The sequence below is a fragment of the Neodiprion fabricii genome, chromosome 6 (genome assembly GCF_021155785.1).
Source record: "Neodiprion fabricii isolate iyNeoFabr1 chromosome 6, iyNeoFabr1.1, whole genome shotgun sequence".
NCBI classification, from domain to species: domain Eukaryota; kingdom Metazoa; phylum Arthropoda; class Insecta; order Hymenoptera; family Diprionidae; genus Neodiprion; species Neodiprion fabricii.
Genome location: NC_060244.1, coordinates 7,850,838 through 7,863,340, shown reverse-complemented (window position 1 = coordinate 7,863,340; position 12,503 = coordinate 7,850,838).

Below are 12,503 nucleotides of genomic sequence, written 5' to 3'. Positions count from 1 at the left end.
GTTTTGTGAATTAGCACAATAGAAAAGGTCGATTATTTTACCTGCCCCTCTAACAATAAACCTACCTACGTTACCTGCTGCTTCGGGGATTTCGTCAGGTGTAATTTAAAATGCCTGCAGCCAAAGGTGCAGACGTCTCACGCAATGGCGTAGAGCCGATTCTATCCATCGCATTCGTGCAGGTACCTATGCAATCAAATTCTTACGTATCATCGCAACGATATTCAGCTGTAGATTTTCACTCTCGACAAAAAGAATTTTGGAACAATTTATATGACGTGCAAAATTTTCGAACAGCGATGCAGTCAGGCGTTCTACAGTGACGTAATTTTTGTGAAACTGGAAATAAGATCGGTATCGAGAAAATTTTTAAAACTCTGTACCACGGGAAAGAGAAGAAAAAGAAAAAAACAGATGTAAAAGAATCGTCCGATCGTATCTGGCAATGGCGTCGAATTTAGACGTTGTAAAAATACTGGACGTACGACAGTCTGCTGATGCTGTTTTTTGCAGGAAAGATCCAAACGTGAAAATATCATATTCGCGACTGGGAGTTTCCAGGAAAGAGAAAATCGTCGCTGCCCGCTGCAGAAGCTCGGAAAATCGTTTCCCTTTCTTTTGGTGGAAGCGAGAAACAAAAATAAAAAAAAATAAATAAAAATAAAAAAAAGTGGGAGAGGTATAGAGGAAGGACCCGAAACACAGCGGTGGTTGGGTAAGACAGGTATAACAACATACGCCTACCTCGAGCGGAGAGCTGTCTAAGCGTACAGCAACGAGCTAGCTAGCTACCTTGTACAAAGCCTCGCTTCTCCACCGACTCGGCTTACGACCCACGAAGCCCGCTGTAAACCGCCAAAAAGCTCGACACGACGGTAAAAGCCTGCTAACAACCTTTTTGCGCAAACTTGAAAGATCCGCGGACCGTTAACGAATTGTTATCGTTCCTCGTGTTCTTATTGTGTAACCCGCGAGAAATCTCGCACTTGTCGCGATATCTTGTTCGAAAATCTTTATACTCGCCCCTCCTCCTCTCCCCCCACCCCTTGGGCAAAAGAAGAAAAATAAATTAAATAAATCAAGGTAAGGTAAGAATAGATGGTTTTGTTTATAGGATAGTGAGAAAGGAGATTTTACTGATTTACAGCAAGATAATCCGGTTGTAACAATGATAAATTCTGAATTATTGATATTTTGGGAGGATGAAAATTTTTAAAAATTGATTGATTTTTTATGATTAAAACGTTTGTTAAGACAATCGGCTAGAAATTTTGCGACCTAGTATAACCGTTTAGAATTTTTTGACGATACGGGTAAAAATGAAATTCAAAACAAAGTAATGGGAAAATATTCATTTGTTACAATTATTGGAAAATTTTAGACAGATGGATGTCTTGACTGATTTACTGTTTGAATATTGTCGGAACTATTCAAGAAAATGTGATGCAAATAACGATATTTAGTGTAATTATAGTTTTCAATGACAAGTTATTTGCTTATTGCATGTTCCTTACATCTGTTCCTTTGATCGACGGAATTGTTTCAAACATAAAATTATCGCAATGGTTTCAAGAAAGTACAGTACAAGTGAGAAAAATTATAAATTATAATAAAACGTATTACATCTCCTAGTCATAGGTATACTTTCATCATGTACACAGACGTATGTTTTTAGTTGGTGATAAAAAAAAAAAAAAAAAAAAAAAAAATAACAATAATTAAGTACCGTGACAGTAAAGACAGTTAGAAATTTCTCTCGTTGTGTGTTAACTCTGCGTTTTGTTGACTGCGCCGTGAACACTTTGACCGGTACCTCGAGTAGCCGCAGTGTGACGAAATAATTTCTGCAGAAGCTCGAAAACGCCAGAAACTAGAATACAGCGAGTGAGAGCGAGTAAGATAGAGATAGTTGCTTCCGTTCGTACAAACCAGACAAGTTTTGAAACGTTGAAAACTTGGCTAATTGCTCGTTAGTAGAGAGTTGGGCAAGTCGAGTTGGGCGAGTGGCTGATGCAGATTTCTCCTGCTAAAGCCCGACTCGACTTGCGGAGACTAAAAAATGCCGGAGGAAACAATGCGACAAGACAGTGCGGCTAAGAATGCGCGAAATCCGCGAGCAATTGCACAAGGAATATGATTCGAGTCACGGAGTGCGATTGTTTCCAAGTATAATACGGAGGGTGAAGGTAAAGGATGAATATCGCCGTGTACGGAAAATCTCTACAAATAAAACAGAGTGAAATTAAGGTGGCGTTGATGTAGGAAATTTTCCACATAGATTGAACCCCGTAAAAGAAAGTGAAGGGATTCGTCGAATCACTATTTCTCGCTTTTTGGCGAACACTTTTCCGGTCGAAAACCCATACGTAATACTTCTCCTTACTTCTCTACCTTCTGTATTTCCGAGTAATCGGCGATCCGAAGTACGGATGGAAGGGCAGAGAGACGGGAAAATTGTTCGAGGTACGAAAGGGAGGAGATTCCCTTTTACAAGTCTGAAACTACGGACGGAGGAACGAGCAACTAACGCTAATGCCCTCCTCTTTCCGCTTTCCTCTTTGTCACCTTTTCCTTCTCTATTTTCCAACGGCGCAAGAGTAACCGCCGGCCATTCTCTCGAGCCGTCAACAAAGGCGGAGGAAGTCACCGACTGACTATCCGACTTTAGCGACACCCGTAATCTCGACTCCGAAAGGCGAGAAGGAAAGAAGCATGGAGAGAAGCGACTCGTTCAGGGTAGTAAAAGTTTCTCTCCGAATTTTCGCTGTCAGGTTGTAATTGAGACTTTTTCGTTCTTTGCTTGTGGCTCCACGCTTTTCGGAGAGCGCCGTTTCAACTACAAGTTGTCGTGAATATAATCAAATCAACACGAATACGAGAAGTTGAGGTAATTATTTACCTCAGATCTGATAAGACCTTGAGAGAAATTGGCCGTGTTATCTCTCAGTTTCGAAGCTTAAAGACGAATCGAAAGAATTGATTTAGATCGAATTTCAAGTTTTTCTGTGTAATTTAAAATTTGACTGTCAAAAATTCTTACTGTCGCAATAAATAACGAAAATTCTCAGTTCTTATTGGTTGTTTTTTTTTTCTTTTTCCTTTCTTAGGCCGATCTCGATTCTTTCTGCTTGTTTTTCCGTCTCATCAAGAGTTTCAAAAGTACAAACCTATCTTTTGCCGATTTTCCGTGTAACGCACGAGTGGAGATTCGTAGGGTCAAATTCATCCCTGACAACGAAGTATTCATGTGACGCGGTCTGATGTGCGGACATTAATTTCCGAATACTATGGTAATTAAGGGAAAACTCTTCCAATTTAACTTGGTTGAATTTATCGAATAGCAGCAACAAGGCAAAAGCGACGAACGAAGACGGATTGTTTATAGCGGACGAATAATCAATTAACAATTAGCCTCTATACATATAATCAATTAACAATTAGCCTCTACACATATAATCAATCAACGCGATTCAAACCTGCGATGCTAATTAGGTGCATGGGAATGATCGGGAACTTCGTGACGAATCTGAAACTGTCCGAAACAACTTAATTCGTAAGTTTGAATGATCATTGTTAAGACTGGATTCATTCGTTTCTTCGACGTACAATATTGTTCAAGTTCAAGTTTCGTTCATTCGTTGCCTCGTTGTTTTGTCGCATTGGGTCTGGTTGTCCGTTATGGATAATTACCGTCCTTGACTCTTTGTTTCAGTGTTCTGCTTAGTCGTGTTTCATTATTCGTTTACATTGATTTTGGACTCGCGTCCTCACTTGACGCAGGCATATACTGTCCGATGAATCATTTACGCCTCAATTCTACGATTTTCCAAACTCCGCGTGCGGCGAGGAATTCTTGTGTGTTCAAATAACAGGTTATATACCCAGCTATACGTATTGCACTTTCCGTACGAAACCGTGCAAAGCGTATGTATGACAAAGTTCGGAGCTCCGGCGTTTGTTTGCCAACGAGAAATTCAAGTCCAGTACGATGAAAGGGATTAATTTTCATTCTGTTTGTACGTGGGTACGATACGTTATAGCCATGAGCCGTTGAAACTTTGGTAGGTATTCGTCATACGTATGTACGTAGGTGTAGAAACGTCACGTGATAATCCCACAGACATTCGAGTTACGTACGTACACCTGTACAGGCGGAAACAACGACAAAAGGAAATTCTTTCGTGGTGGAAAATATCTCTGTGTACAAGAGATTTCCGACGATTTATAAACGCGAAAGGAATACCAAATTTCTATTCACCGGGCCCTAAATAATTGAATTAATGACGGTTTCGTGCCTGGACTACGAGCCGCCCCTTGTCGTCTACGATTTGAGATCGGTAAACGCTACGAGTCCTCGAAAAGCAGGCGAAGCACTCAACCTGTCTAATTTGATTACAATACGATCGAATCGTCGCCAATTCTGCGTGTTAACTTATACGATTAAATATGACGAACAATCCTCAGGCGTAAAATGATGAAAATAATTAATCGAACAAACACCGAGCATAAATTAGAGTTTTAAAAAGTGAAATTAGTCCGGTGATTGATTCTCCAAAAATCACTCTTATATACGTAACGTGGGAAAACATTGAAAGGCGGCAAATTTGAATTGATCGCATCAATAGTTTTGCAAATATATTTCTACGATGTTCTATTCCGCATGATTTTACTCAAATTTACGAATCACTGGACGAAAATATTTTCAACTAACTCGAATTAAGAAAAGACACTGAGAGATATACCTTCTCAATTAAATCCAACAAAACTGACGTCTTTGTACAGGAAGAGTAAATTTCTTTAAGACTGGTCGATATAGCGGAAAGACGAGGGCTTCCAGGCTTTCCGTTTTCCTCTTTTTGTTTCCCGTCGTGTATCCGAGTGTGTGTGTTTAGTTTCGCTTTTTATTTGAGCAAACTCGATGACCCTTGAGAGGAACGGCCAACGGCCATGTGCCGCTTCCATCCTGTGCAGACCCTGGCCAGAGTTGCTCGAAAAGAAACGACGAGGCTCAGAAAACCCGTTCGAGAAAATTCCCATCCTTATTTACAGTTTCCGTATAGGTATAGACGTATACTTTTTCCCTCGCGGGGTTAGCGGAAGATTTGTTGGCGCAAGAAAATCCGCTCCTTTGGAATTCGGATTTCCATGCATTTTAAAATACGTATAGATATTAATGCGGATAAAAATTTTCCGTGCAGCATGCACAGCGAAAGAAATTGATTAACGAGATTTAAAACAGCGAAAAACCGTATAATTGCAATTTTATTTCTTCTTCTTCGTCTCCATTTGCAACGTTGCAATGCGCTGGAGAAAAAGTCCCCGAGGTATTGAGGTTAAAAAGCAATGCAATTTATAATGTCATTCGTTCGCTTTGTTCAATCCTCCGTCATAAGCGCTCCAGAAATATAATAGCAAGTATGCGGGAGAGAGTTTAATTATTATAATTTCAATACATAGAAAGCAAGAGAAGAAAAAGAAAAAAAAAAAAAACGAGAAAAGAAAAGAAACCTCAAATATTGATTTTTAAGTGAATTTAAACCTCGGGCTGAACTTCGGAGGCAGCATAATGATAACGTCCTGGGCTTGTGATCCTCGAATAACGGGAGGAGAAGGCAAGATAGGAAATCTCGCGTGGCTGGTTATTGGCAAAGAATCCGCGGAATGCAACCCGGACGAAATATCCCGGTCGTCTCCTCAGGCCGTGTAGTGCGGATCCAAAATCAATTTCGGAAGCTTCTATCCCGCGTAGGTTTATCCGTACATGCGGTATGTATGCATGTATGTATGTATGTACGCAGTGTACGGAAAAGTTGAACGAACGGATCGCAGCGGGATGGATGTTAAATCGCAAGATATATATCCGCGAGTTATACCTGCACAAATTCAATACATACGTCAAGGATAAGGAAGGAAGGAAGGAAGGAAGGAAGGAAGGAAGGAAGGAAGGAATCTTTCGGCATTCCCGAAGCGTATATATATATATATATGTATATATGTACATGGAAGGATAATAAAGGCGCACCCTGCTACCTCCGTATTATATCTCGACGCATCTTTCCAACTTTGGATCAGATTCGAGCTTTGACCTCTCTTTTGCGAATATCGTGCAAGCATTGCGATACCGTTTTTTCATTCGAATTATACTCCGTCTTTGAATTACAGTTTGAAAGTAGTGTTAATTTTGTGAAAGAGGAAAAATGTGCAGTTGTTACGGCGTTGAATGGAGTGTGATTCTTTTTTTTTCGTACCTTTTTTTTGCCTAAATTTCATCGTGCATGAAATTCATTGTTATCGCTGTTGTAAATGGTGTATATTACACGAAAATTCATTACAGGATTTATACCACGTTCCATTCGCATTGAGATGTCGAATTAAATACCAAGACAGAATTCCTCGATAATCATCAGAAATGTATTATTCGGGTATATTTAATTTCGAAACATTCCTGCATACCAAAATCTGAAATATAGAAAACTGTGTTTCAAGTTTAAAAATCACAGATGTGAGAAAAAATTGGCTGAAAATCGATTATTTTCCTTCTACACCCTGATTCTCTCGGTATCTTTGAATAAGAGATTTTTTGTTACTCTGAACGTGAATTTTCGCCACAAGATCAACTTTGAATATGTTACAGACAAGGAAAAAATCTTATTAGCATGCTGAAAGAAATTTGCTTGTTCTCTATCTGGCTTCGATTCAATGCGATGCGGGGAGCGGGGTTTAAGTTGCAAATTTGAAAAGCTCTGGAAGCGCCAAATTCCGAATAATTTAGTGGCGAAGCTTGAATTAAAGAAGTCTAACTTTTGCGAAACAACAAAATTTCGAATGGTCGGAATCCTGACGGCTGAAAGTTCGGGAATGCAAGATTCCGAAAAATCAAGTTATAGAGAAAAGTTTCGATAGTGCCAAAGGTAAAAATATCAAAAATTCAAAACAAAGAACGATCAAAGTGGTGAAATTTCACCAATTCAAAAATTCACAAAATCCGAAATTTTTGATGATTCGGAATTTCCGAGTCTCAAATTTTCATATTTTCTCATTTTCACTTGCGAAACTTTGAGCGTCGGGTCTCGGCCCATTCGAAACTTTGATGTTTCGTCGAAGTTTGATTTCTCTAATTCAAGTTTCGCCACCAAAACATTGGTAATTTTGCGCTTTGGTAACTTCAACCCCGCCCTCGATGCGACTTTAACCATTGTAGAAATAAAAAAGTCAGAAAGTCGGGAAGAAATCGTAAATAAGCTCCGATTGTAACCAGCAACAAAGCCGAAGCGTGTGTAAGAAGAGAATGCAAGACACAAAAGACGGTATATAACAATGAGAATTAAAAACTGTGAAGCTCCGGAGAAGTTCGAAAAGAATATAAATACAAGTAGGTGCAGTTGTTCGAGCAAGAATGAAGACGTGAATGGGATAGCTGAGAAGAGGAAGGAGGAGGTTACTCCGAGTTCAAACCATATTTCGGTAGCACTCGAAGCTGCATATATACGAGAAAAGTTTCCCCTCATACGTCTTGAAAGTAGCTAGGATAGGATATAAAGCTCGGAGAGCAAAGTAGTCGGGTATATTCTTCTCTTCGTTCTCTCCTTTTCTTCAAAGGTTCTCATTTCTTTCGGTCTCTCGCATTTCCACATTCGGAGGGAAATGAAAACCGTTGTTCAAATCCGGTTTCCCACTTACATCGCGATTTCGTCAGAAGCTCGTTTCCATTCCGTCAATTGTCCCTCTTTGAGAGATAACTCTGGGATTCAAATTGACTTGATGAAATGACGAGTGACGAGAAGCACCGAGACAGAGACAGAGACTGAAACTGAAACTGAAATTTAAACTCCCGGCTTCGATCACATTTCAAGATCCCGACGAGCCTTACGTATCATGTACGTATGTTTCTCAAGTGAAAAATAAAGAGATTTCATGAATTTTCAACGAAACTCACGGATACATGTAACGTCTGCGAACTGTGAAGCAGCGAACTGGTTAAGCGGCGTATTTTATGCATTTTTCATACATACTGGGCATTCCGTGACATCTCGATCAAGATTCTACGTTAATATCTTAACATTGACTTTCTAATTGCTTGTATGTTATTTAAGTGCATGACGAAGAACGCAGTCACAATTTTTTTCAAAATTTTTCATCCCAACGGATCTGAAATATCGTTTAAAAATTCAAAAAAAAATCTTATCAAATGTAAAAAAAGATTTGACACGTGTAAAAGATGGAGATTTCATAACTTCGAAAGATAAATAAGAAAAATAAATATTATTATTATTCGATTGCATTTTTGACATATGAATGAACGGAAAAATATTCGTTCATAATAATAATATTATAATTTAAATAATAATAACAATTTTTTTTCTTCATTTTTATTATTTATATTCCGAAGTTGTAAAATCTCCATGTTCTAAATCAGGTGTCAAAAATTTTTTTACATTCCATAAGGTTTTTAACTAAATTTTTTCAGATTTTAGAAAGTTAGGGTTTTTGTTTCAATTTTTTAGATCATACTTCAGATACGCTGGGTCAAAAACATCTGAAAAAATTGCGGTTGCGTTTTTCGCCATGTACTTTCATACGAAAAAATTATAAAGCCAATCTGAGACATCGACGTGGAATCTTGATCGAGATATCATGGAATGCCCCATACACACGTTCTTAGCTGCTGTAAATCATTGCTAAATCGTTCGTACAAAAATAATTGACACAGTAGATACTGAAAAATAAGTTCGACATATTTAACGAATATAACTTTCAAAGAACTTGCAACAAATTCCGAGAGGATGTACGTAAAATTTAATCACAACGACACGAAAGAGGTGTTGGAAAATTTGCTCTTTACAGATATCGGAAAAGCGTTTCAAATTAGAGATACCTACGGGAAAAATTGAAAAAAAAAAATAATAAGAATAATTATAATAGGAAATAATCTTCGGTGGAATGAAAGCAGCTTTTACATTAAAGCCTGTTTCATTATCATTCGTTGAAAAAACAAATTGAGATACGTTCTTGGTACCAGCGTAATTACGTCACGTGCCGGAGCTTAAAATGTGACGTGCTTACAAGATTCGACGGTAAGGAAGAAAGCCACAGTAGCGACAGCATCCAACCAACCGTATCGCTGTACGAACCATAAATTTTTAATACTAGAGTATTTGACTGATAAATATTTCTTGAGCTTTTTGCGCAGCGGTAAAACTTTACGCGTATAAGTCGTTTGGTACACCTCACAGCGCTTATGAGAGGCTCATAGATCTTTCTGTCGGTTCACTCAAGCCGAGCTTGCAAAGCTCAAGAAACTCCAGGTGCAAAAATTCGGTCGCAAAAAACACCCCGCGCCATTTATATCCTTCATCGTCACGACTGGAATGCTTTTACTTCTCTCCTTCGTATCTTTTCATTCGTTACATTTAAATTTTTACTTCAGGTACTCGGTGCGGTACAATACGCATGAATTTAAGCTCGCTCCTTAACTTCGTGTGGTTTCAAGTAGCGATATTTGTAACTCGGTGATGTATTTTATTTTATATTTTATATTGATGTTATTCGTAACAGTTTTATCTGTAGATCTCTCCCTCTAAATAAATAGAATAAATAAACAAATAAAGCAATACCGACACAAGTCGCAAGATTTTATCTTGACGGGATTATTGCAATCAATTTCATACGGACTTAAAACGATTCTTAATTATCAAGATAATTTCAATAACATCTAATTATTAAACGGTGGCTGATGGTTTCGCAGTGTGAAAAGCTCTTCGTTTACAAGAATTACGCAGATGAAACGTGAAAATGAAGTATAAAATAAATTTAATCCCGAGTCACTTACGCAACAATTCTCAAACCCCACAATTACTCACTTTTATTCTTTCGCACGGAAATTTAGTGTAACTTAAAAGTACAAATCTTGTTGTCAAGAGTGACCGAAGACGAGATTTCCTGCTGAAATTGACGCAACCACATGAACAATATCTGCTCAAAATCATACGAAATTACAGGTCAGGGACTGTCGGTGAATACAGGTGATCGGAATACGCATATATGGCGGTCCGATAATTCAATAATTTTGGGTCAAGGCATCCCGCAGGATGGGAGGGTAGGTTGTAGGCAGTTTCCGGAAGGTAGGGGAAATCCGGAGAATCGGTGATCATCGAAGTCTCTCTTTCCGTTGAATGATCTATGCCCGAATAAAATCGCCGGTAGAATTTCTTATTTGCAATTTACGTTGTGCGAGGGAGTCGCGTCGCCTGAAAGCTCTCGATTCGGCAATCCATCTGGCTTCGGGATTGCGCGGTAAACTCTCGGTGACGTTGTAAGACGAGAAAAAAATAAAATAAAATAAAATAAAGAAAAAGGAAGAAAAAGATCCGTCTAAGAGACGAGTAAAGAAACGACGACGTGTCTTCGCAGTGGGAGGCGGATCGGGGTCATTAAATTAGGGATGAATTTGTTTTTCTCTTTTCCTACTTATTTTCCTCGAAGCTTTTTTCCATTCTTCATTCCTCGGCGTCTTCTTTCCTTCCTTATTTTTATTTATTTATTTGTTTATTTTAATTTTTTTTTCTCTCTTTCTTTCTTTCTCACAAAGTCAATCGAGTAAACGGAAGAGGCCGCAGATCCTTAGAGTGTAAACGGACCGTAAGTTTCCTTTTGATCTCCGTCCTCCGAGTACAAGGTAGGTAGAATAATTTGAAAGTGAAAGTGAGGAAGAGAATAAAAAAAAAAAAAAAAAAAAAATTCAAAGGCGACACGATAAGGTATACATATATCGGAACTGATTTTATCCCTCTTTTCCAGATCTTGGTTTATGAAAAATTTCCTTTTCCGTGACCCTTCCGAGAAATCGATCGCTTTATCGTAATATTCCGATAGATCAGGTTAACTAACCAGGCCGAAAGCCTGAAAAAATAACGCACAGTTTTCTGTCAGTCACTTGGAAACTCCGAAATTACTTGCACGAATAAAGCTAGTAAATTCCATGCTAAAAGTACATCAAACAATTTCCGAGTAGAGAATTATCCAATAATAGAGATCATTAGTTGAGCGCGCATATATTCACGGGGTGATTAAATTACTAGGGGTGGGAATGGGGAAAAGTTTCGGGGCTTCTCGCAGCTGCGGGAACTCGGTCTCGGTCTCGTTTCAAAAGTTTTCTTCTCAAAACGAATTCGAAATTCACGGCCCTATATACAGGATTATAAAGTTGTCGGCTATATTCGCGTTTCTAATTCGAGGGAATAAAACGCGGTCGTTCAAAATTGAAGTCGAGTGAGTTTTACTGCGAGGTGATAATTACTGAACGGAATTAATCCCGAGTTGGTTTTTTTAAGTCATGCATCATTGTCGTTATGAAATTTCTACATTACAGAGCATAACGACATATACACGATTATATATCGAAATATTGTCACTCGCCGTTATTTTAACATTTGAACAAATATGTTTTTTTTTTTTTAAACATGAAAATAATAGAAATAAACTCATCATTTGTTATTTTTTTCAGCTTTGAAAGATGGATATTTCCTCGACGAACATGCAACAAATACGATCACGCACAGTAGGAAAGAAAGGCAATTCTAGGTTTGTTGTACGCAACTAGAAGATGCAGTCCGCTGAGAAATAATACAATAACAAAGAAACCAAACGGACGATGCCGGCGTCAAGTCCATCAAGCCAAGTTGATGAATAATAAACAGACGAGAAATGGCGGGGAAATAGAACAACCGCTTCCATTCCTGATATAACTTAATACCGTGGTATGCAAAAGCAGGCAGAGCCGCGCTGAACTCGCACAAGAAATCTGACAGTTTCGCAAATTCGTGCCGCACGCTTCGAGCAGCCGACAAACACGCGAGATTAACAGAGGATGATAGAGTCCCGATGGTCTGAAAACCGTACCGTTCGTTCTTTTCCGTGCTTGGAAGCTACGTAAAATAGTGTGGCATGCCTTTCGAAATAACCATACCGAAGTCAGACGCAGGTTTAAAGTACAGGGTAAACTCTCCCATCGGTAGATAACTTCACCCTTTTAACCCTATGAATCGCACATTATTGTGCTGTGATAACTTTTACAACAGGATAGTATTTTACGGTTTTTGGGGTCTCTGATTACGAATCTGGAATCAGATTTGAATAATTCAAGATGGTGGACGGAAATTTCAAATTTGATCGAATACGGTCGACAAACTTCTTTACAGTTGTTCTTGTTTACATGCACTAAATGCAACAAATTTACCCAGTTTATTTACTCGCCGTAATCGTGCATTAGTCACGTGAAAGAATTGCTAATGAGATACGAATCAGCTATTTCTGTCAACAATTTGATCAATGATTACGGGTGTATGGGACGTATAGTAAGGTCGAAAATGTGTCATAAGAAAAATATGACAGAACAAAGACTTGGAACGCACGATTGAAACTATATTTTTTTGAAAACATTGAATTCCTACTGTAATAAATAAACAAGCTTGTCGTTAACAAAGTCAAAAAATTTACACTGGTAT